The sequence below is a fragment of the Salmo salar genome, chromosome ssa02 (assembly GCF_905237065.1).
Source record: "Salmo salar chromosome ssa02, Ssal_v3.1, whole genome shotgun sequence".
In the NCBI taxonomy this organism is placed as follows: Eukaryota; Metazoa; Chordata; class Actinopteri; order Salmoniformes; family Salmonidae; genus Salmo; species Salmo salar.
This window is the reverse complement of record NC_059443.1, coordinates 69,925,202-69,950,016: the sequence shown is the minus strand read 5'-3', so window position 1 is coordinate 69,950,016 and position 24,815 is coordinate 69,925,202. Positions and strand designations below refer to the sequence as shown.

The window sequence follows — 24,815 nt, the reverse complement described above, 5'->3', positions numbered from 1 at the left end:
CAAGAAGACCTGGAACACAACAAAACCCAGAAAAGAAGAAGACCTGAACACAACAAACCCAGAACCAAAAAGACCTGAACAGAACAAACCCAGTAAACAAGAAGACCTGAACAGAACAAGTTTGGACACAAACCTTGTATATCTGGACCTGTATATTTAAACTAAGTGACATAAGGCCTGAGGGGAATATTGACCATTATAAAACTGGGTGGTTTGAGCCCCGAATGCTGATTAGCTGAAAGGCATGATATATCGTGACCTATACCATGGGTATTAACATTTGAACCTTACATTGGTAACCAGTTTAAAATAAGGCACCTCTGGGTTTGTTGTAACAGGCCAATATACCACGTGCCAAGGGCTGTATCCAAGTACTCCACGCTGTTTTGTGCACAAGAACAGCCCTTAGTTGTATATGCATATACTCGGGCCTTATTGGTTACGCTTATAATGGCAATAAGGCACTTCTTGGGGTTTCAGGTATGCTGACCAACATACTGTTCTCACGGCTTATTTTAAATCAGTTACCAACATAAATAGTAATAGACAACATATATTTTTATGTCATACACATGGTATATTGTCTATGAGTACAAAAGAGATGAAATGCTGTTTCAGCCAATCAGCATCCAGGACCCAAACCACTCAGTTTATAAATATATAATAATATATGCATTTATTAAACACTTTTATCCAAATTCCGTGTCATTAAGTATGCATGAATATTTTTTTCATATGGGAAGTCCAGCAGGAATGGAACCAAAAAGCCATGATGTACAAACTGAGCTACACAAGACTACTCTCTATTGAAACTTAGAGTAGAGTTTGATCTAGGGTCAAGTTATGACGAAACTATGATGAATAAGAAAGGACTTAACAATTTTTAATATTTCTTAAGTTGAAAATGTTGTGTTTGAATAGCAACCTTTGTGTTCAGTTATATTTTACAGAGCATTCAGAAAGTATTCAGATCCCTTGATCATTTCCACATTTTTGTGATAAGACAAACTTATTCTCAAATTGATGAAATTGTTTTCTTCCTCATCAATCTGCCACACAAAACCCAATAATGATGAGCCAAAAAGGTTTTTAGACAATTTTGCAAATGTATAAATAAAAAAACTGCAATATCACATTTACATAAGATCAGACCAAGCACTGAAAATACTTTGTGAAGCACCATTGGCAGTATTTACAGCCTCGAATTTTCTTGTATGACGCTACAAGCTTGGCACACCTATATTTGGGATTTCCGTTATCTACAGATCCCTCAAGCTTGGTGGGATGGGAATAGATATTTTCAGGTTTCAGAGATGTTCGATCAGGTTAAGTCCAGCCTGGAGGGGGTATTGTAAGGAATTGTGGATTTTCTGAAAGCCACTACGCGCTGTTTTACAGTGTGCTAGGGTCCTTGTCCTATTGGAAGGTTGAACCTTCGCACCAGTCTGAGGACCTGAGCCATCTGGAGCTGGTTTTATCAAGGATCTCTCTGTAATCTCCGCTCATCTTTCCCTCGATCCTGACTAGTCTCCCAGTCCCTGCCGCTGAAAAACATCCCCACAGCATAATGCTGCCACCACCACAGTTTACTGTAGGGCTGGTGCCAGGTTTCCTCCAACAGGAAGCTTGGCATTCAGGCCAAAGAGTTCAATCAAGGTTTATAGACCAGAGAATCTTGTTTCTCATGGTCTGAGAGTTTTAGGTGCCGTTTGGCAAACCACAGGTTATGTGCATTTACTGAGGAGGAGCTGCCTGGCCACTCACCATAAAGACTCGATTGGTGGAGTGCTGCAGAGACGGCTGTCCTACTTGAAGGTTCCATCTCCACACAGAGGAACTCTGGAGTTCTGACAGAGTGACCACCGGGTTTTGGTCACCGAGGAAGAGTTTGGGTTCCAAACTTCTTCTGTTTAAAGAATGATGGAGACCACTGTGTTCTTGGACCTTCAAAACTGCAGAACAGCGTTGGCACCCTTCCCCAGATCTGTGCCTCAGCACAATCCTCTGTCTTGGAGTTTTAGAGACAATTCCTTCGACCTCATGGATTTTTCCCTCTTGACGTGCACTGTCAATCGTGGGACAGTATATAGATAGTGTGTGCCTTTCTCTAAATCATGTCCACTCAATTGAATTTGGCTCACAGGTGAGCTCCAACTGGTAGAAGCATCCTCAAGGATGATTCATATAGGAAACAGGATGCAGCTGAGTTCAATTTCGAGTCTCATAGCAAAAGATCTGATTACTTTATCTAGATAGGGTATTGTTATTTTCAACAAATTTGAAAACTTTCTAAGTCGGTTTGCTTTGTAATATGGGATAGTGTGGTAGATTGAAGATGTAATTTTATTTAATTATTATAACGGTAACATTTCAAAATTTGAAAAAGACAAGGGGTCTGAATACTTTCCGAAATGCATTGTATATAATATAGATAATATTAGGGGTGTTTAACAATCTACCACTAGACCACCTTAGGATGGAACAAGTAGTGTGCGACTGTGGATATTGAACGAGACCATTAACAGTTCAGTGATTTTATACAATAACTGGAGTATACAATCATTAAGAACACACCCCTAATATTGAGTTGCACCCCCAATTATTGCCCTGAGTACAGCTTCAAATTCATCAGGGCATGGACTCTACAAGGTGTCAAAAGCTGCCCACAGGAATGTTGGCCCATGTTGACTCCAATGCTTTTACAGTTGTGTCAAGTTAACTGGATGTCCTTTGGGTGGTTGACCATTCATGATACACACAGGAAACTGTTGAGCATGAAAACCCAGCATCTTGCAGTTTTGACACATAACCTTATATCTAGACGTTCGCTATGCGGAACACCTGCTCCAATATCCAATGATGGGCTAGGCGCTAAATACAACCCCCTAAAAATCCGAAAACTTCCATTTTTCAAACATAGCATGACTATTTTACAGCAATTTAAAGACAAGACTCTCGTTAATCTAACCACACATCATCCGATTTTCAAAAAGGGTTTAGGAAGCAAAACATTAGATTATGTAGCAGAGGCCAAGCCAGAAATAATCAGATGACCCATTTTAACTAGATATAATGTCACAAAAACAAAACTGTTGTGGCAAATGCAGCACTAACCTTGATAATCTTCACTAGATGACAAACCCGGAGACATTATGTTATACAATGCATGCATGTTTTGTTCAATCAAGTCTATATTTATACTGCAAGCTTCTTTACATTAGCATGATACGGGAACTAAAGAAGATCAAAATCAAGAATTATAAATTATCAACATAAACGTTCAACATAACAATATTTTATAATCAGATACAGAAGCACTTTGATATGTCGAATATAAAATAGCTTTTCGGTGAAAGTGCGCAATATTCTTGTAGATAGCAGATAGCCATCACGGCTAGCCATTTAGACACCGACCAAGTTTAGCCTCTGACCAAACTCCGATTGGCTATTACAAAAGTTTGATTACTCTGTTGTCTTCGGCCAGAATGCACTCCATGCTACTTCAATAACAAATGTTGGTTTGGTCCAAAATAATCACCAATAGGGTTGCGGCGCCCAAGACACTATCCGAAGTGTATAAAGATTTATAAATATTCATTACCGCATTTCGATAAAGTTTTATTAGATAAGGATAGAAAACAGAGTGAAAGAAAATAAAGCATTCTGTCGACGCGGGCACGCGCCTGTGTTTCACAGTACTGTAACCATATACAATGCAAACGCTGCGTTTTTTTTCTTAAACAGATGCCTGCAAAGCCAATGATTTAGCTTTTTTGTCACTTTCTGAGAGCCAATGAGCCGTAGAAGTGTACGCAACAGTGGCAGAGATCCTCTGTAATGGATGAGAGGATGGAATTAAGAAGTGTGTGGGAATTGTTGACTTGGGCAATTTCTGCAATGGAATTTTCTCAGGTTTTGGGCCCGCCAAATGAGTTCTGTTACACCACAGACACCATTCAAACAGTTTTAGAAACTTTGAGTTTTTATCAAAGCCAATAATTATAAAGAAGCACATTCAGTTTTGGGCAGGAGTAATAATCAGATTAAATTGGGTATGTTTTTTATCCGGCTGTGAAAATACTGCCCCAGCCATAACAGGTTAAATGACCAGAGCCTATAGGGCTCAGTAGTGCACTAAAGAAGGAATAGGGTACCATTTGGAACGCACTGAGAACAGTTCCTCAAAATCATCATCACATCACTCCGTCAATATAGACAGGTCATAGCAATGACCTTGTCATGAGATGTCCATTATTGGGTTGGTAGTTTAAAATAAATCTTAGGGATAGCCCCCTTTTTTTCAATTTTCGGCTAAATGACATACCCAAATCTAACTGCCTGTACTCAGGCCTAAAACGAGGATATATTCTTGGTACCATTTGAAAAACACTTTGAGTTTGTGGAAATGTGAATTGCATGTAGGAGAATGTCTGGTGAAATGCCCACAAAAAACCAACCAGTGTTTTTACCACCATCTTGAAATGCAAGAGGTCACTGTTAAATCCATCACTCTGGTTGTTATTACGATGGAGTCCACAACAGCAGTGTATGTGCAAAGTTTCAGATGGATAACTGGGTATGACTGATCCTCAAGACTTTTAGTGTGAAGTCTCCAGGTACATTTGGGCCGTCGTGAAAGGAGACGTTCGCATTCATATTCCAAAATATGGGTAAATCTGTGTGCTTGGTTGTTTTAAGTATTACTAGCCATATAAGCAGTTCAGCATAAAACAGCAGTTTTCAAAACTTCATAACTCTGAATATCCTTATAATTTTTGTCAATGAAAAGGCATGCTGTCGTACAAGGTTAGAAGCTACATTTTTGACATATATACCGTTCCGGATACTCCTGTAAAGCCCAGCTCATTGGCTGTCTAGCTGGCTTTTGCGGCCCTATTCCGGTGCCTACAGCAAGGTACAGTTGTTCAAGTGATGGCCGTCCACGTGACCAAATATTGTGTCCTATAGGATATACTAGACCCCTAATGAAATAGTAAAATCTTGTTTCCTTCTAGGATCTCTGAGGAATATTTACTAATGTGATTTGTCAGTTTCAAACAACGTTTAGGGTGAGATTTTCACAGATTATTTTTTTTAAATTGAGCAGTGGAAATAAAAAAAACGATGTGTGTGCTATATCCTGTTGGGGCTACAGGTGAACCCAGGCCGGGATTGCTAACAAGGCTGAAGTTAAAAACATCCCGCATCTAATAATTTCAATTTCTCAAACAATCAACTATTTTACACAATTTAAATGATAAACATCAATATAGCCACATTGTTCCCGATTTTCAATTTGCAACATAAGTTGATTAATATTTTAGGACAGTACGCAGCACAAGTACAAACATACACAATTCAAGGTCAGGCGTCACCAAAAGCAGAAACCAGCTTGAATTATGCACTAACTTTTGTCAATCTCCATCAGATGACACTCCTAGGACATTGTGTTATACAATACATGCATTTTTGTTATCAGGATTAACAACTATCCAAAAACAGCATTTGAAGTAGGCGTGAAATTGATTTTTTCTTCTGAAATGCTTCCGGTGAACATAACAAAATTACTATTAAAACATTGGTAAATTATAATATTGTCATTCAAAGATAATATATTATCATCTCGTAATTGCTGCGAATGGCCCAGATCTCAAAATAACTTTACTGGGAAGTAACATTTTTTAATTAACGGTGCTATACTGAACAACAGGCTATATATATACAGTTAGCATCATCTAAAATCGATAATAACGACCTTAAATACCCCATACCTTTAATTATCTCCATCCAGAAGGCAGGATCCCAGGTCGGAAGGCATTCCAGGTCGGAACAAATGTGGTTCTTTGACAAAGTTCATAGTTTGCTCAAATAACACCAAGTACTTAGCGTTCATTATGCTTTTTGGTAAAATCACGGCAGCTAAGTAAATAATATTTATGTTCGTTCAAACATGTCAAATATTTGTTTTAGCATTAATCTTGGTCCATTTTTAACGTTAAACATCAGTAATATTTTCACCTATCCTACAGATAAAAAAGTGATGACAACGTTTCTCAGCATGTAGTAGCAAAAAATGAACTGATGACATGTCTGTTGGATTCTAATTTGCTCTCTGTTTATCATAGGCGCTTCCAAACAACTTTATAAAGATCGTTGACATCTAGTGGAAGCCGTAGGTGTTGCAGTAAGATCCTTTCTCACTATGGTATCTATAAAACAAGGCACTAAATAGTGCAGATCATAAAATTCACATTTTTTGGATCTAATTTTCACAGGTTTTTGCCCACAATATGAGTTTTGTTATACCTAAGACACCATTCAAACTGTTTTAGAAATTCAGAGTGTTTTCTATCCGAATGTGTTAATAATGTGCATATCCTAGCTTTTAAGTTTGGGCATGGAAGCAGTTAAAAATGGGCACATATTTTTTTGAATGTCTCAATACTGCCCCCGAGCCCCACAGGATATGGACCTTTTTAGGATATGTGAAAAATGATTTTACGTACACTTCATATATCTGGGACCCTTTGGATGATAGTTAGAGCAAGATTTCAGAATGTAAGGTTTTTACATAAAACCTATCACGTTGAAAAAGGGGTTTGTTGTTGGGGCTCTCATTAAACAATAGCATGGCATTTTTTCACAGTAATAGCTACTATTTATTGGACAGTGCAGTTATATTAACAATAATTTAAGCTTTCAGTCGATATAAGACACACTATGTAATAACATTTGTTGTTACTCTTAAATCGATCTTGATTATGTCGCTGCATGATTTAACTGTCCATGACGGAGCATACGATCAAAGTTTGGAAATGACATCACTAGGGGTCAACTGTTTTGGTTATTGATGGCACTCACCACAATAGCAACTTAACATATAGACCTGTGCGAATATCGGGTGGTAACTAGGATTGAATTTCACAGCAGCGAACTGGACATCCTCGTCCGCTCCTGGGAGTTGAAGTTAGTTGGACGGTGGAGTACAAAAGCTCTTCCTGCGGAGGAAAGTGAACGTCATCTGGCTGACGGTGACCACTGTCTCTGCTGCATGGCCATGCCTAAGACATTGTCATACAGGGGAGTAGAGTCTCCGAAGGGACAGACAACATATGAGGCGTGGAAATGTTCCCACAAGAATATATAGTCCATCACAGTCATCTTCTGGTTCAACAATCCTGTCCTCGTCATATAATATATTGTTTCTATTGTATGAGGTGGATTTGGAAGCCTTCTTCCTGTTTTGGACAATAATTAATTAATTATTAATGAATGAAGTTAGTAACAAATCGGAGTGTTAAAAAGCAAAATGTTCACTCACCTGAACCACATGAATCCAGAGAGACAGAGGATGAGAACCTGAACAACCACTATGATTCCTACAGCTGCAGTCTTAATTGAGGTATATTTCCCTATAATAAAATATGGATTAAATGAGTACATGGTATGTTATAAACTGAAAATGAAAATCATATTAAAGGCTTGGGAATCTTAGAAGCCAACACAAAAGTAAAGTGGAATAAGCCAAAGTGTTAGAATTTAGATTAGCTTGAAACATGTAATTGTGTATTTTGAATATTGAAGATGAACCTTTACCTGCTACAATGATCTTCAGAGCTGTGGAGTTCTCAGATGCTATTTTATTCGTGGCCTCACAATAGTAATGTCCACTGTCCTCAGAGCTGATGGTGGTGATGTTGTAATTCTGTCCTGACAATATTGGTGAGGTTACATTCTTCTTGTACCAGGTGTAATTCTGCACAGGTTATGGGTTGGCATCCAGGTGCTGCCCTCACACTATTTCACCAGAGGACTGACTGACACTGAGGTGTTCTTTGGGCCATCTAATTTGGACAGTATCTTAATACGATGTTTTAAAACAGTGTTTTACATGAGAGAAAATTATGCAACTTGGAGTAAACTCAGCAAATAAAACGTCCTCTCACTGTCCTTTCAAGTTTGTTTTCCAACAAGCTTAACATGTGTAATCTGCAGCCTGTAAACACAGATTCAACAACTGAGACAAAAAGCTGAACAAGTTCCACAGACAATGAAATGTGTGTGTGTCCTGAACAAAGGGAGGTCCAAACTCAAAGTAACAGGTCAGTAACTGAATTGTTTGGACACCGGACGCTGTTTTTAGAAATGCCTCCTCATGGACAGTACCAGATTTTGCCAGTTCTTGGATATCTTCCACCACACCTGCAAATGCTCAATGGGATTGAATCCGAGATATCGCTGGCCATGGCAGGAGAACATTGACATTCCTGTCTTGAAATGGCAGGTATGGTGGCATTCATGCTGGAGGGTTGTCAGATGAGCCTGCAGGAAGGTTACCATATGAAGGAGGAGGATGTCTCCTAATTACGATAGATTGCCTGCAATGACAACATTCAATCACGTGCTGTGTTGCCAGATGGACCCTCCACCTTCATCGATCCGGCGGTGGACCAGGTGACGCTCATTCGCTTTGGCGATAAAAGCGAATCAGCCATGGTGAACCAAAGCAGCATTCGTCGGTAGAGAAGAGCACCAACAGCCATCCTGTCTGGTGTGACAGTGGTTTGGCCCACAGGCTGACATTGCCAGTGATGAGGACCTGCCTTTACAGGCCTACAAGCCCTCGGTCCAACCTCTCTCAGCCTGTAGGGGACAGGCTTTAGTGGAGGGATTGTGCGTTCCTGGTGTCAGGCAGTTATTGTTGCCATTCTGTGCCTGTCCACTGTTGTTGGGATGTTACCATCCCTGTGCAGGTGTTGTTACGTGGTCTTCGGGACGATCAACTCAGTCCTGTCCCTGTCTTGGGCGTCTCATAGTATGGACATTTTAATTTATTGCCCTGGCCACATCAACTCCTTGGCAAAAGCGCGTTTTCAGTCAGTAGAAAGAGCTCTTTAATGATAAGTTTTCATAACTTTAACGACCTTAATTGGCCGTCTGTTTATTACAGTTAACAATGTTCCACAGGTGCATGTTCATGAATTGTTTATGGTTCATTGAACAAGCATGAGAAGCAGTGTTTAAACCCTTTACAATGAAGATCTGTGAAGTTATTTAGATTTTCAATTATGTTTGAAAGACAGGGTTTTGAATGTTTCATGATTGTATAATTGAAATATATAAATATATGTATTGATTCTCTCATCAAAGATGAGATGGTTAGGTGTGCCACAAAACGTCTAGAGGTATGAAAGTTGAGACCTCCATCTCAGCCTCACAGTATTCTCCACTTTCCTCAGAGCTGATGTTGGTGATGAGAAGGTGTTTCTCATCTCAGGTGGCTCATTATTCATGTTTATTAGGTTGTCTGGTGGTTGGCATCATGCTGGATCGTCTGAGCCACCTCCTCTTATGGAGAATTGATGACTGGTGTTTAATTTTTGTGAGAGATGGATATCGGTTATCATTTTTGTTTGGGTTAAATGTCTTTATATTTGACAAATGGATCTGTTTACTTGCACAAACAAACAGAAGGTGCAAGCGGATGTCCAACTGTCCTGCCACACAGTAGTATTTCCTCTGTCCTCGGACTGATGTTGACGGTGCAGTTCCATTGTGTCTTCGTTTCAAAACCATTGATCTTTAGTGCCATCTGCAGTGGTTGGCATCACTGATTGAGTCTGGTTTTTACTCATCTTCAACAGAGGACTGGTAAATGAGGGTGGATATTAATGGTTTAAAATGTTGAGCAAATTCTGGATCTCCAATTAACTGCAGCTGTTAGGGTTGTTTTGATTACTGATGATTGGACTGATTGGGCTGTCAGTCACCAGGATCCTTATATTTAAACACATTGCTGTTAACACAGTCATGTAAAATTTTTGTGGCTGTTTGATTGGAACCTGAACATGGTCTCAATTGGGCTGTTTGTTCACGTTTTGATAACAAATCGTTTCTCATGTTGGGACTTATTAGAATTGGATGGGTATCTTCATGATAATGATCTCTTAATGATCAAAATGACTGGGATGGTGTAAGCATGATAATGCTCACCAATTAGACAGCTAAAACACAGTTACATCTCCAACACCGCCAAAACATCAGCTATGTGAGCGTCGGCTGTCGCCGATTAACACTGATTGAATCTAGGCCTAACATGTGCCTTATTCTATGCTTTAGGACCAATGCCGTTCAAATGGTTGATACATTTTAGATGTTAGTTTCTCCAATATTCCAACACTGATCTGTACTTTACTCACATTTCACATCAATGTTGATTGACTCAGACCTCCCTGTCTTCATCCCGTTCCAGGCCTCACAGTAGTACTCTCCAGTGTCAGATGATTTGATTTGGTTGAAGACATTTCTAACCTGTGTTCACACTGAGAGGCTTGATTGTGACCTTTGCCAGGTATAACGGTGGGTGGGTTGGCATCACTGCAGGTCAGAGTCTGCCCTCCATTATTTCACCAGAGGGACTGACTGACACTGAGGAGTTCTTTGGGCCATCTGGTGTAGAAGAAACATGAGTTCAGTCAGAGAACTATCCAAAAGATTATTCACTTACACAAAACAGTAAAATAAAGAGATTTGCGCTATGATATGGTTTAGGATTAATGCAGTTCAAATGATTGACTTCATTAAACTGATTCCAACACTGAGCTGTACTTTACTCACATTTCACATCAATTTTTATTGAATCAGACCTCCCGTTTTAATCCCATTCCAGGCCTCACAGTAGTACTCTCCAGTGTCAGATGACTTGATATGATTGAAGACATGCTGTGGTCCTGTGTTCCCATAGGAGATAGACTGATAGCCAATCTTCTTGTACCAGGTATAACGCTTCTGGGGTGGTTTGGCATCTAGGATTTGTGAGGTGTTCTTTGGGCGTATTAAAGACTATAAAATTTACAAATTAACAAGGCACACCTATTAATTAATTTTAGTACATTCCAGGTGTCTTGCAAGCTGGTTGAGAGAATGTCAAGAGTGTGCAAAAGCTGTCATCCAAAACCCAAAAGGGTTGCTACTTTGAAGAATCTCAAATATAAAATACATTTTTATTTTATTTTATTTTATTTAGGTTACTAAAATATTCCATATGTGTTATTTCACAGTTTTGATGTATATTCACTGTTTACAATGTAGAAAATAGTTAAAATAAAGAAAAACCTGGAGGTGTGTTCAAACTATTGACTTGTACTGTATATTATCTTGCCTTTCTGAAAACATTAGATTTAGCAAATAAAGTAAACCTGTAGATTTTACAGGTCGGTTTGAAATAATTACATTCACATTGTGAAAATACATATTCAGAGATGTGAATATTAAAATGTTTCTTGATTCATCATAATTTAAGCAGTTTAAGTATGACCAAATGTTGAGATGTGAACGTCGTGGGAAGAGTTGAGACGTCCATATTTATTCTCAGCCTCACAGAAGTATTCTCCTCTGTCCTCAGAGCTGATGTTAGTGATGCTGTAACTCTGTCCTGATGCTTTTGGTGAGGGACCATTCTTCTTGTACCAGGTGTGTGTCAGGTGGGCTCACTGCAGGTCAGAGTGAGGTTGCCCTCCACTATTTTCTGGTTGACACTGAGATGTTCTTTGGGCCCATCGTTGGAAAATAAACGTTAGTTAAGTCAACCAAAGATGATTCACTTTAAAAAAACATTAAAATAAGAGATTTGGGCTATGATATCGTTTAGTATATTCAGTTAAACTTATTGATTTCATTAAACTGTTTAAAACATTTGAGCTGTACTTTGCTCACATTTCACGCCGATGTTGATTGACTCAGGCGTCCCCGTCTTAATCCCATTGACCTCACAGTAGTACTCTCAGTATCGATGATATGACGTCTTTGTGTCCTGTGTTTTTATTGGATAGGCCCCGATAGCCAATCTTCTTGCTCCAGGTAACCCTTCGTTGGCATCACTGCCGGGTCAGAGTCACTGAACTGCCTCCTTCAGAGGACTGACTGACACTGAGGTGTTCTTTGGGTCATCTGATAAAGGGCAATATAAAGTCATTAACATCTTGGTTTTGTGACCTCAAATCAAATCAAACTTTATTTGTCACATGCACCGAATATCTTGGCTTTCTGAAAAAGATGGAGTTAGTGAATAAGGTAAACTAAGTTTTTACAGGTCAGTTAGAAAATAATTACATTCCCAGTGTGACCATATTGAGAGGTATTTGGATGTTATATAGTAAAATGTTTCTTGTTTTATCATAATTTTAGCAGTTTACAAGTATGAGGAAAACTTACGAGCGTCCACAAATACAGGGGGAAGAGTTAGAGGCGTCCATATTTAACTTCTCCGCCTGCAATGTATTCTCCTCTGTCCTCAGAGATGATGTTAGTGCTTTTTCTCTGTCCTGATGCTTTTTTTGATTTTGCATTCTTCTTCTTGTACCAGGTGTGTTGTCTACAGGTGGGTTGGCATCACTGCTGCAGGTCCAGGGTCTTTCGAACTGCCTCCACACCCACGAAGGTGGCTGACATGAGGGTGCTTTTGGGGGCATCTGGTAGGAATAATTGTGGAAGGGATTTATCATGTAACAACCAAATTTACAATCAAGACCTTGCATCGGTTATCAGGCAGATCAAGGCTTATGACATTGACAGGTCAGAGGCAGCTAACTAGTCAAAACATTAAAAAGAAAACACATTTGGAAAGATGGCACGACCAACCAGATGATAAACGTCACGTCTCAAGACTGTGTGCCGCATTGCGCTAAAGCTAGTGGCAGGTGGTTGCTAAGCTTCAGGCAAGGTTGAAACTTATGTTGTGGCGTAGTTCATAAGACCACCTCCACTTTATGTTCCCTAGGCCTCTTCTGGGAAGGCTTTCCACTAGATATTGGAACATTGCTGCAGGGTTTTGCTTCCATTCAGCCACGAGCATTAGTAAGTTGGGCACTGATGTTGGGTGATTAGGCCTGGCTCACAGTCGGCGTTTCAATTCATCCCAAAGATGTTGATGAGGTTGAAGTCAGGGGCCTGTGCAGGCCGATCAATTCTTCTACACCGATCGACAAACCATTTCTCTGTGGACCTATTGCATGGGCATTGTCCATGCTGAAACAGAAGTGCTGTTTAACGAAGCACAGATCGTTTTGAATCTGGTGTATGCTGTGGCGTGAAATTTCCAGTTCTGTGAGCTTGTGTGGCTACCAATTAGTGGCTGAGCTGTTGTGTTTTTCCTCTTTACAATTACTGTTTTTGTTGGTTGGCAGCTCTTGTAGGTGAAGGTTGACAAACTGACTTGTTGGGTATCCTAGCGGTGCCATTGAAAATCACTGAGCACTTCAGTGGTGTGCCAATGTTTGTTTTATAAACCTTTGTTCTGGATGTGGCTGAAATATGGAAGTGAAAGGGGTATTCATACTTTAACAACTATAGTGCTATAGGGTTAAATTGAATCTGAAGCGGGATAGAAAATAACAGTAGCAGCAGCGTGACATAAGTGGAGGTCAAAACTAAAGCAGATTAGTAACGTTAAATTTGGAAACTAACTGGATTCTTTTTTGTTTGGAGTCTCATGGCATGGGTCGCTATTCAGGGTCCTGTTGGTTTCAGACTTGGTGTCAGTTGGCACATCGATTGCGATAGAACATTCTATCACTTGGGTTTTGTGCTGATAATTTTAGGACGCTGCGGCAATGCCCAGTATAGTCCTGAATGGCAGTAGATGCCAAACAGTTACCATGGCTTAGCTGCCCAGTCAAGATGCTCTCAATGCTGAAGCTGTAGCAAACTTTTGGAAGACCTGAGGGTCCATGACAAATCTTTTCATTTGTCGTGCCTTCTTCAAGTACTTACAGTGATGTGGACACCTAGAAATTTGACTCCGGCCAAAACTCAACTACAGTACAGCCCCGTCGATGTGGAAGGGGCTTGCTCCAATAATCCATTTCCTGTAGTCCACGCCCAGCTTATTTGTCTTGCTCACATTGGGGAGGCGCTCTAATCCCACTCATCCTCACTGGCTGTCTCATCGTCATTGGTGATCAGGCCTACCACTGTTGTGTCATCAGTAAACTTAATGATGGCGTTGGAGTTGTGTGAGGCCATGTAGTCGTGCGTGAACAGGGAGTACAGTAGAGGACTAAGCATTCACCCATGATGGGCCCCTGTGTTGAGGCGGATGGCGGCTGTGTCTACTCACCACGGGAACTTGGCCGTCAGAAGTCTACAATCAGTTGCAGAGGGAGTGTTGGTCTGAGGTCCTGTGTTTAGTGATGAGCTTGGAGGGCACTATGGTGTTGAACGCTGAGCTGTAGTCAATGAACAGCATTCTAACATAGGTGTTCCTCTTGTCCATGTGGGAGAGGGTTGTGTGGAGTGCAATAGAAATTGCATCAGCTGTGGATCTGTTGCAGCGGTATGCGAGTTGGAGTGCGTCCATTGTGTCTGGGATATGATGTGAGTTATTTTTAGCCTTTCAAAGCATTTTCATAGCTACAGATGTAAGTGCTACAGGGCGCTAACAATTTAGACTGGTTATTTGGGGTTCTTGGGCTGGTTCCTGTGGTCTGCTTTCAACAAGATGGTGACCTAGAAGAAAATGGGTCAGAGGGAGGTTAAGAAAATATCCCAGGTAGACACTTACCAGCTGGTCATGCATGCTCTGAGCGTAGTCGGCCGGTGGCCTTGTGAATGTTAACCTGTTTAAAAGTCCCCACTCACATCAGCTTCGATTGACGGATCTGCCCAATCGTCGAACAACTGGTTCTCGGTTCAGTATTGCTTTCTCCATGGCGAGATTAGAAAACGTCCACAGGTGAGTTTCCGCGTCACTTGGCAGTTTCCCTTTGTAATCCGTGATAGTTTTCCAACCCTGCATCCGGCCCGGTGTCCCAGGCGGTAAATGCGATTAGTCTTTTGGCTGGCTTGTTGCCTGTTTGATGGCACCGTTTGAGGTTGAAGCAGGATTTCTTATAAGCATCTGGATTAGTGTCCGCTCCTAGAAAGTGGTAGGGTAGCCTTTACATTTGGATGGATGCGCTTTGCAATTCTTAGCTGTTAGGGATATGTTACAGTCACTGTGGGGATGAAGTAGTTGGTGCACTTATTAATGAAACCAGTGACTGATGTGAGTAAACTCCTCAATATCAGATGAATCTGATATTCCAGTCTGTGCTAGAGTCCTGTAACCTTAGCTTCCTTCATCGAACCACTTTCATATTGAGCGTATCAATGGAACTTTCGTTTGAGTTTTTGTTTATATAAGCAGGAATCAGAGGTATAAGAGTTATGATCAAATTTTTACAAGGAGGTGAGGAGAAGATCATATTTATGTGTGTGGTAATGGTAAGTAGGGTTTTTTATAAGCCTCTAGTTGACACTCCGGAACCATTACCTCTGGATGTTCTTTTTTTTGTTTGCTTCCATCATTTCCACATTGAGTGTGGTTTTTCTTAACATCGGTTTGTGGTGGTAAATAGACAGCTACGAAAAATATAGATGAAAACTCTTATTGACAGTATGGTCTGCAGCTTTGGGATTCTAACTCAGGCGGAAAAGCATAACATCAGTACCAGCTGTTGTTAACAAGACACGTCTCCCTGCTTATCCGAGCTTCTTCAAACACTATTCTCACATGTTTCTCACATTTAACATCGATGTCTAAAGATGGAGACCTGTCTGATTCGAGACCCAACAGTAGTACTGTCATCAGATGACTTGATTTGAAACCTGCTGTGATTCTGTGTTTCCCCCGAAGGTATCTGATAGACACTTCCATTCTTGTACCAGGCATAACTCTGCACAGATGGGTTGGCATCACTGCAGGTCCCAGGTCACTGAACTGCCCTCCATTATTTCACCAACTGACTGACATGAGGTGTTCTTTGGGCGTTGTAGTCAAATAACTATACAAAGATTGTTCACTTGCACAAAACATTCAAAGGAACCGATTTGAGGCTATTTTATGGTTTATGGATTGATTTACATTCCCAAACTGATTCCATCATTTTAACACTGAGCTGTACTTTACTCATTCACATCGATGTTATTAGATCTCTGTCCCCATCTCGTATTAGTACTCCCAATCAGATGACTGGATGTGACTGAAGACATGCTGTGGTGCATGAACCTATAGGATAAAGACTGATATTGGGCTCCATTCTTCTTGTACCAGGTGTATTTGTCCACAGGTGGGTTGGCATCACTGCTGCGGGTCCGCTGTGAACTGCCCTCCACTATTCACCAGAGATGGATTGATGCTAGTATGTTCTGGCCATCTGAACCGACCCAGAAAAGAGTGTAAGTACATGCCGCCTAAGTGATGATGTTATTTATTACGAGAATACAATAAATCCTCATTGACGTTGAGTCTCTTCAAGAGAGGGAGATCCTCAAGCCTTCTACAGCACAGGAGTATCTCCATCTCCTGCTGACTGGTTGAGGATCTGACTTATTTTGGTTGGCAGTGAGGCTGGCCTTTTTTGTACCAGATGTAGGAGGGTTGGGGTTATCAATCAGAGTACAGACGGTCCTACAGGCCAGTGTCTCTGACCCCTCTGTCACTGTGGCAGGAGTGCACCTGCAGACCTGAAAGATTGTGAATAAGAGTAAATTACATTTACTTTATAATGCTTTTCTGGTTTATGCCAGATAAATACAACATAAATCAGTTAATGTTACAGTCTTTGAAAAACAGGAGTTTTGACTGTCATAGGCAGCAGTGGACTTTTTTTCATTTATTACTGCTGCTGTTGGAGAGGAACCATTTTGAGTTCCATGTAGAAACCTATTGTGGAAAGGGTTCTACATGTGTCTACTGTTCTTCAAAGGGTTGTGAGCCAAATAACCTTTTAGGTTCTACATAGCACCTTTTTCTACAAAATTAATAGAATATACAGTAACACAAGGTGCAGTACTACCTGTGACAGACTGTTCCAAAGGGGGGCCCCATTCTGCATTAACTGTTTTAAATCTGAACTTGTACTCAGTTGAGTCCCTAAGGTCTGTGATGATTTTTAGAGTGGAGTCCTTGTCTGTTTGCCAGATGGTGCTTTTACGATCTGCATCTGGGTCCTGGCTCAGATGGGTAGTTACACCAGACTCCATTTGCTGAACCAGGATACTTCTGTGACGTTATGCTAACTGGGATGTGTGTTTAAGCATGATATCCTGTTGACCCTTTCAAGAGCAGATACTCTGATGGGTGTAAGTCACATTCATACAGCTCTCACCCTGAACACCTGAAACAAAATGAAGCTGATCGTAAAATGGGACATAAATGTTTTGGACAGGATTCATTTAAAATTCAAATTAAATATAGACATATATCTCCACTCAGAAATAAAGGTTTAGATTTGTTGCTAAAAGGGTACAACCACTTGTCTCTGGGGTGGTACCCTGTAAGGTTCTCCTTTGTACTTTTAGTTATAGGTGGTGATACCATAGCTCGAGGCTGGGTAGAAATAGCTAGGATCTGTGTATTTATCAGAAGCATATGATCAATGACGTCCGAATCTTCGTTTCATCGAACAACCACCTGGTTAGTTTGGTATTGGTTTGGTAGAAGACATAAAGGCTGCACTGGATACGCTATATGGGGTGTGGGGAATCAACAATCATTTAGGTTTAACAAATCATTTGGACCAGCAGGTGTGCCTCTGTTAATTCAAAGCCTTGATTTATGAAACTATTTTCGACAATTGGCTGAACCTCAATAACCCAGGAACCTTTGTTTCCCCAAGTTATATTCAGGGGCAGATTTAGGTATAGGCGACATGGGCAGCCGCCCGGGGCGGCATCTTGCCGGGGCGGCACAGGGAACCCGCACAAAACAAAAAAACAAAAAGAATAATTGGAATGGTGACATTTGCGCGATCGGTTTTCTATCACTCATTTGCACGTCACGTCAATGATATCATGTCACCGTGTGGGACTGTGGGTCAATTAACCTTGTCTGAGTTGCACACCTCTAACTTTGTACAGTACTAATGCAATTAGTAGCGCACTTAGTTGTGTAATTTAGTTTGTGTTTCTTGGTTGAAGTACAATAGTGTAATAATCAGGTTATCTTCTTTATAAGTGTGTTATTCTATTTGTGTATTTGTGTGATATAGGATTTGTGCAATTTAGTTTTATTTGTCTGTTTTTTTGTTAGCAATAGGGTAATAGTGTAATCATTTGATTCTCTTTTTTATTTGTATTTAAATACTACAATTTGTTTCTATTTGTCTTTGTTACTTATTTTTGTATGTATTTTTTATATTTATATCGTTTTAAATGTTATGATTGTGTTATTAATTGAAAAATTACAGTTGTTTTCAGGATGGTGTTTTTGGGGGGTCCACCCATTAGCTTGCTACTAGCTCGAACCACCGGTTAGGCACGAGTACCAGTCAAACGCTTGGACAACACTTACTCATTCAAGGGCCATTTTTACTATTTTCTTCATTGTGAATGATAGATGAGAAGACATCAAAACTGGGATCCTTAGTAAACAAAACAGTGTTAAACAATCAAAATATTCTTTCGTTTGAGATTCTTCAAAGCAGCCACCCTTTGCCTTGATAACAGCTTTGCACATATTATTCTACAATGTAGAAAATAGTACAGATAAAGAAAAACCCTTGAATGAGAAGCTGTGTCCAAATTTTTGACTGGTACTGTACATGATTGTACCCCAGTTCATAACACAGATAGTACCTTTCGACACAGGTACAAAAGCATTGCAAAGCCATTTGTTCCTTGTCTGTGGCAAAACTGTACCTCTACCATAGATCACTTAATATTAAACTGGTACAACACTTCCACTCATGGGTGGCCAAAAATAACTATCTGAACACCACGCACCCACTAAGCCACGCCTCCAATATAATTATCCAGTTTTTGAGTGAATTGTAGAGTTACTTGTTAGTGACGGAGACATGGTTGTTGAATTCATACATTTTCAGTCCTGAGTTCCTAGGCATATATTATTAAAATGAAACTCTTTATGACAATACATTACATATCTCATGAGGCCTTATTTTGAGGACTAGTTTTACTCTAATACAGTGGCTTGAAATTTGTGGTTTACAGGCCACATCAGGCATGCAAGTAGGCTTGAAAAAATCAAGTAACTTTCCCCAAATTCCCAGATTTTAACAAATTTACTCCCGTTTCAGAAATCTTCCAACCGGGATTTCTGAAAAAGCTGGCTTGCATTGTGATTTGTCATTCCTATTGGAATCCAGCCAGAATTAGGATATCCAACAGTTTGATTATTATTCACACGCCATTTGCATTCATAATGACTGTCAGGTTTAGGAACATTGTGAGGAGACTACCTAAACCATTTAAACTGGAATAACCATTTTAGTGACGGGTGAAAAAAATCTAACAAAGCTGAATGGATTAGTTTAGAAAAATGTACGTTATTTATTTTAGCACAGCATAAGATTAATCTGTGTAGCATATGATTAATCAATCCATCAATGTACATGCAAAAACACAGATACATGTATATATATCTTTTTTTTTGATCAACCTGCAGTAGAGCATGCTGGGAAATATAATGATGATAATAATGATGGTACAAATTTGCCTTTTTAGAGTGCCACCCTAGTAACAAACATCTACCTCATTTTAGTTGGCAAAGATTCATAATTGTACTTTTAACCGTATTGAGGGTACAAATATCAACAGTACCCTGGGAAACAGAAATGCACCTTCACATTGTAGACCTTTATTTGAGAGTGAGAGTGTGATGATTCGGTAACACTTTACTTGACACCCAGTGTCCTAACACTTTATAACACAGTGATAACCATGTCATAATATGTCATAACAGCTGACATAACTTGTCAGTAACCTGTAATATGGAGAACACGTCATGTTGCAAGTGACACCTTTTATGACATATTGCATTACTTTATGGCTGGATATGACACCTACAGTAACATTTATTCAGTTAAAAAAATTCCCTGCCAAGAAGTTTCCTTTCATTTCAAGTTTCATTTCAAGTTTGTCTCTTAAATCCTTTGTTGTTGTAATGAATTATTTACAGTCATGTTTTTTTCCATCATATTTTCCATAACTTGCATTATGACCATCCTGTGTCACTTTACTTGGATGAAGAAAAATACCTTATATGACACTGTCAAGAAGTCGTATATGGCTGTATAACACAAAGCCCAGGATAGGTGGAGCCCTTATCTATCAGTCATCAGTCAAAAGAGGGTGTCTTATCCTGTCCGAAAACTGCCCCTGCATTCATCCGCAGTCATCAGCAACAGAGCATTGGGGTAGGTGCATGTCTGACATCAGTATGTGCGCAATTACAATGATCATTTAATATGGTCAATATTTATTTTTTGATAAAGTAAAGTATTACCGATTATAGTACCTTTATGTTTAAAATATGGGGTACAAAAATGTATCATTAAACTCTTTATCCTCACATGTACCCTAAAAGGTACCTAACAGTATCATGTGAGATCATTATGTATACCTTTGAAGGTACATTATGTGTATTTTAATATTTTTGTACCCCAGGGAAACATACAGTATCCTTATTTTCTAAGAGTGTATGATGTTATCATTTCTATGTAATTTGTCCCTTCTCATTGGCCTTAAATGATTGATACTTGTTAAGTAGAGAACTAATTGCATTCACACTCACACACTGCAGGAGCTTGGAGATCCTCATGCCTTCCTTTCAGGGGAGTAACTGTCTGAATAAGATTATGTGGAAGAGTATTGCAGGTGGAAGTAGACTCATCTAGACGTTGTCCGTTCTTGTACCAGATGTTGGTGGGGTGTCAGTAGAGTAAGGTGATTACAGGTCAGTGTCTCGCCTCTGCAGCAGAGTCACCTGCAGGTCTGAATGAAAGACAGAACAACATAAAGAACAATACTTCCACCAAATGTGTATTTATGTAACCTTATTTTTACGGAGTAGTTGAGAACAAATTACTTATTACAATTGATGTCACCTATAAAAACAGAGGTTAACTACCTTGTTCAGGGTAGAACCACAGATTCTTTACGCTTGTCAGCGTCAGGGGATTCGATCAGCAACCTTTCAGTAATGCTCTAACCACTAGGCTGCTACCTTTTAGCCATTACTTTTAGAGATAAAGTAGTTACAATATAGAATAATGTTATGTAAATATAGTACTAACAGTATATCTTAATGTTCTGTAATACTACCAGTATATTATACAATTCTGTAAGTGTAGTATTACCAGTATATCATCATGTTCTGTAAGTGTAGTATTACCAGTATGTCATAAGTTCTGTAAGTGTAGTATTAACAGTATATCATAATGTTCTGTAGGTGTAGTATTACCAGTATATCATAATGTTCTGTAAGTGTAGTTTTACCTGTGACAGACAGAGTTGTTCCAGGGAAGCTGTACCCCCATCCTGAGATCTGTGTGTTGAATCTGAATTTATACTCAGCTGAGTCGCTCTCTCTCAGATCTGTGATTCTCAGGGTGGAGGGAAGGCTATCCAGGGCCCGGCCTGCATACTCTGGGTCTCTGGTTAGGTCCTCAGGGGCCGACTTATCATTTCTAAACCAGAATGTTGTTTTGATCGGATGATAACTGGAGTAAGTACAGGATATGTCCACTGATGACCCCTTCAAGGCACAGATACTCTTGTCGATGTAAGTCACTCTGTTGCAGCTCTGATCCTGAACACCTGAAACATAATTACAAGAAGGCATTATTTATACAATACAATCATGAGCTGCAATAATTGTGTTACAGTTATGTTAGATAACTGTGAGGACTGTTTAGCAGACAGAATAGATATACTTGAAAAGTTATACTAGAATACTGAGTTGAATCCACACTCACACACTGCAGGAGAGTGGAGATCCTCATTGACTTTTACAGCACAGGAGTAGCTGTCTGCAGCATCAGGGTAGACTGAATAGGGAGAAGTGCTGTCAGTTACTATCTGTCCGTTCTTGTACCAGATGTAGGTGGGGTCACCAGTCAGAACACAGGTGGTGCAAGTCAGTGTCTTCCACGCTGATACAACTGAATACGGAGTCACCTGCACCTGCAGATCTGGAGGAGATCACAACACATCACAACCATTAGTCATCTGACATCTATTCTAGTCACATGGCATTTATTTTTTGAAGACAAAACACTACAATTTCCAGAACTAAATTGACAGAAGAATATCACTGTACCTGTGACAGACAGAGTGACTCCAGGGTTGCCAGTAAATCTCCCTCCAGTCGATCTGGACATCTAGAGAACCTGCACGTAGCTGCTCACTCTCTCAGGTCTTTGTGATTCTCAGAGGTGCAGTGATTCTTGTTATCTTTGCAGAAATCGTCACACGTAGCTTGGTAGTCTGGGTCGTCACTCAGACTTCCCTTTTTAGTGAACCAGAAGGTTGTTAGTGACTGTGGCTCTGGGAATGTGTAATGTAAGAGCAGGACACACCACTGTGTTGTAAGGCACAGATACTCCGAGGGGTGTTGCACACTCCAGCCATCCTGACCCAGACACGAAACACACAGAGTCACACAACACAAGGATATTACACAAAGGTCTATTGGCTTACACTGACAGTAGGGTTTGTCCACACTTTGTTGCCGTACTGTAGTTGCTGAGTTGAGAATGGATAAACACAACATCGCATTCACAGCAGTGAGGTGTGAAAGATAAAATGCCTAACAGACGATGTCACTGACAACAGAATAACATTAAGATAACATTACTAAAACAGTATGAATGAGACCTTACTACAGACCAGAGAAAGACCAACATCACTTCCTGCTGTTCTCAAGGCAGTGGATCTCCCACACTGCAAGTCTTAGGAAACATAACAACAACTCACTTCTGTTGGTGAATAATCCACCTGATACATTAAAACAGGTCTAGGGTCCATATTCACATATGTCTCAGAGTAGACTAGGAGAGCAGAAGTTGGCATTATATATGGACCAGGGGGGACCTGATCACACATCAGCACTCCTACTCTGAGACACTTCAGTATGAATACAGGCCCTGATGCTAACAAACCTAAACACAGCTCAAAAACTAACAAAAGTTAAATGATTCAGTATGTCGTACCACGTGATTTATAAGCTAAACATAAAATAATGAACAATGATAATAATAGATAATAACCTAAAAACACTCAACTATATAATATACTGTAGCGATTACTTACAGAGTGAAGGGAGAGGTTGTAAAGCAGTGGGACAACTTACTGGCGTAGCAGGTCATAGAAACAAGAAGTGAGTTCCTTGGTTGGGTATTGACACGTTTTTAAAGTAGCCTAGTCAGGAATTTAAGACGACAACAGGCATCAACAGCATGTCGTAGGAAAAAAAGATGTACTGTATTTTATGTATCTAAATATAAAATGTGACCACATAGCTAGTTGCATTTCTTCATTTGGCTAAAAAAAATGACAAGAGGGTAAAAAATGCAGCCCATTTTCAATGTGGTCTTTATACACAGATCCAGTACAACGTGTTGACTGAGAATGTACATGGTTTCTGAATCTCTCATACACCAGACTGGGGTCATTCGACCCCAGAGGCATATTCCCATCATAGCCCGTTTATTAAATTCTTCACATTTTTCATGACTATGTCAATAAACTTGTTCTTAATACACTTAATCATTGCCCAGGGTTTCCTGTATCAATATGGAATTTGAGAAGTTTGACCCCTGCAAAAACACCTATTCCGCCCATATTAATTTGAGTGGACCTGTATCAGGGATTTTGATCTCGATAGACAGATCATCTGCAGAGATATAGCTCCCCATGTACTCTCCTCAGATCTTAGTTTCTACCGTAAACCACTGGCCCTTCCAATCTGATATATTCAGGCCTGTTAATCACTCACATGCCAAGCAATCAGGGCTCTTGAACGTATTCCAGTGGGATCCACACCCGACAACTCAAATTAGAGTTTGTTTAAAAGGTCCATAGAGAAGGATAGAGGCCAAGTGGCCAAAGGCCGTGTTTTAGCATGGGCAGAGTCTAGCATGGGCAGTGTCATTTTAATGTAGTCAACTGGATGTGACTTTCAACTTTATTGGCTGATCCCTCCTGGTGACCCAGTTGGAGTCATGTTCAACCAGCCAATCGTGAATAAAAAATGGACACCTTCAAAATGGAGATAGCCTCAGTGGCGCTGCCCATGCTGTCACAGATACGATAATGGCACAGATACAAAGATGCAAGAAGAATAAAGTGCAAGAAGAAGAAATTGTTGTGCTGAGGGACTGTTCACATGCTGTTTCCTAACGCAAGTGTTGTGTGGGTCAATTGGCATGTACATTTTGGCATACACTATAGGGGATATTCGGTGTGATGAAACTGAACAAAAATATAAACGCAACATGTAAAGTGTTGGTCCCATGTCTCATGAGCTGAAATAAAAGATCCCAGAAATAAGTCCAGGATTAACAACAAGCTAGTTTTTTCTCAAATGTTTTGCACAAATTTGTTTACATCCCCATTAGTGAGCATTTCTCTTGCAGATAAGTCATCCATCGACGGGTGAGGCTATCAAGAAGCTGATTAAAAGGCATGATCATTACACAGTTGCACCTTGTGCTGGGGACAATAAAAGGCCATTATAAAATGTGACAGTTTTCTCACACAACTTCACAATGCCACGTCTCAAGTTTTGAGGAGTGCGAATTGGCATGCTGACTGCACGAAGTCTACCAGAGCTGTTGCCAGAGAATTTAATGTTAATTTCTCTAACTTAAACTGACCAAGTCGTTGTTTTAGAGAATTAGCAAATACATTCAACTGGCCTCACAAGAAGAAGGATGGCGTTTGAGGGAGATGCGTTTGCTGATGTCAATCGTTGTGAACAGAGGCCCCATGGTGGTGGTGGGGTTAGTGGTATAGGCAGGCATAAGCTACGGACA

At 40.1% G+C, this 24,815-nt stretch overlaps 1 protein-coding gene and 2 long non-coding RNA genes across 3 annotated transcripts in view; 1 reads left to right on the top strand and 2 right to left on the bottom strand.

Moving 5' to 3' along the window:
• Positions 1 to 24,815, top strand: part of LOC106591235 (sialoadhesin) — a 608,384-nt gene that overhangs the window by 100,044 nt on the left and 483,525 nt on the right. The gene's annotated exons all lie outside the window — the stretch shown is intronic.
• LOC123730818 (uncharacterized) lies at positions 7,200 to 7,784 on the bottom strand. Its single transcript, XR_006762262.1, has 3 exons — positions 7,597 to 7,784; positions 7,322 to 7,412; positions 7,200 to 7,238 (listed from the first exon to the last, which is right to left on the bottom strand). It is a non-coding gene; the product is annotated as an uncharacterized lncRNA (long non-coding RNA).
• On the bottom strand, positions 20,734 to 22,155 carry LOC123730820 (uncharacterized). The gene is made up of 4 exons (XR_006762263.1): positions 22,100 to 22,155; positions 21,756 to 21,971; positions 21,277 to 21,597; positions 20,734 to 20,772 (listed from the first exon to the last, which is right to left on the bottom strand). It is a non-coding gene; the product is annotated as an uncharacterized lncRNA (long non-coding RNA).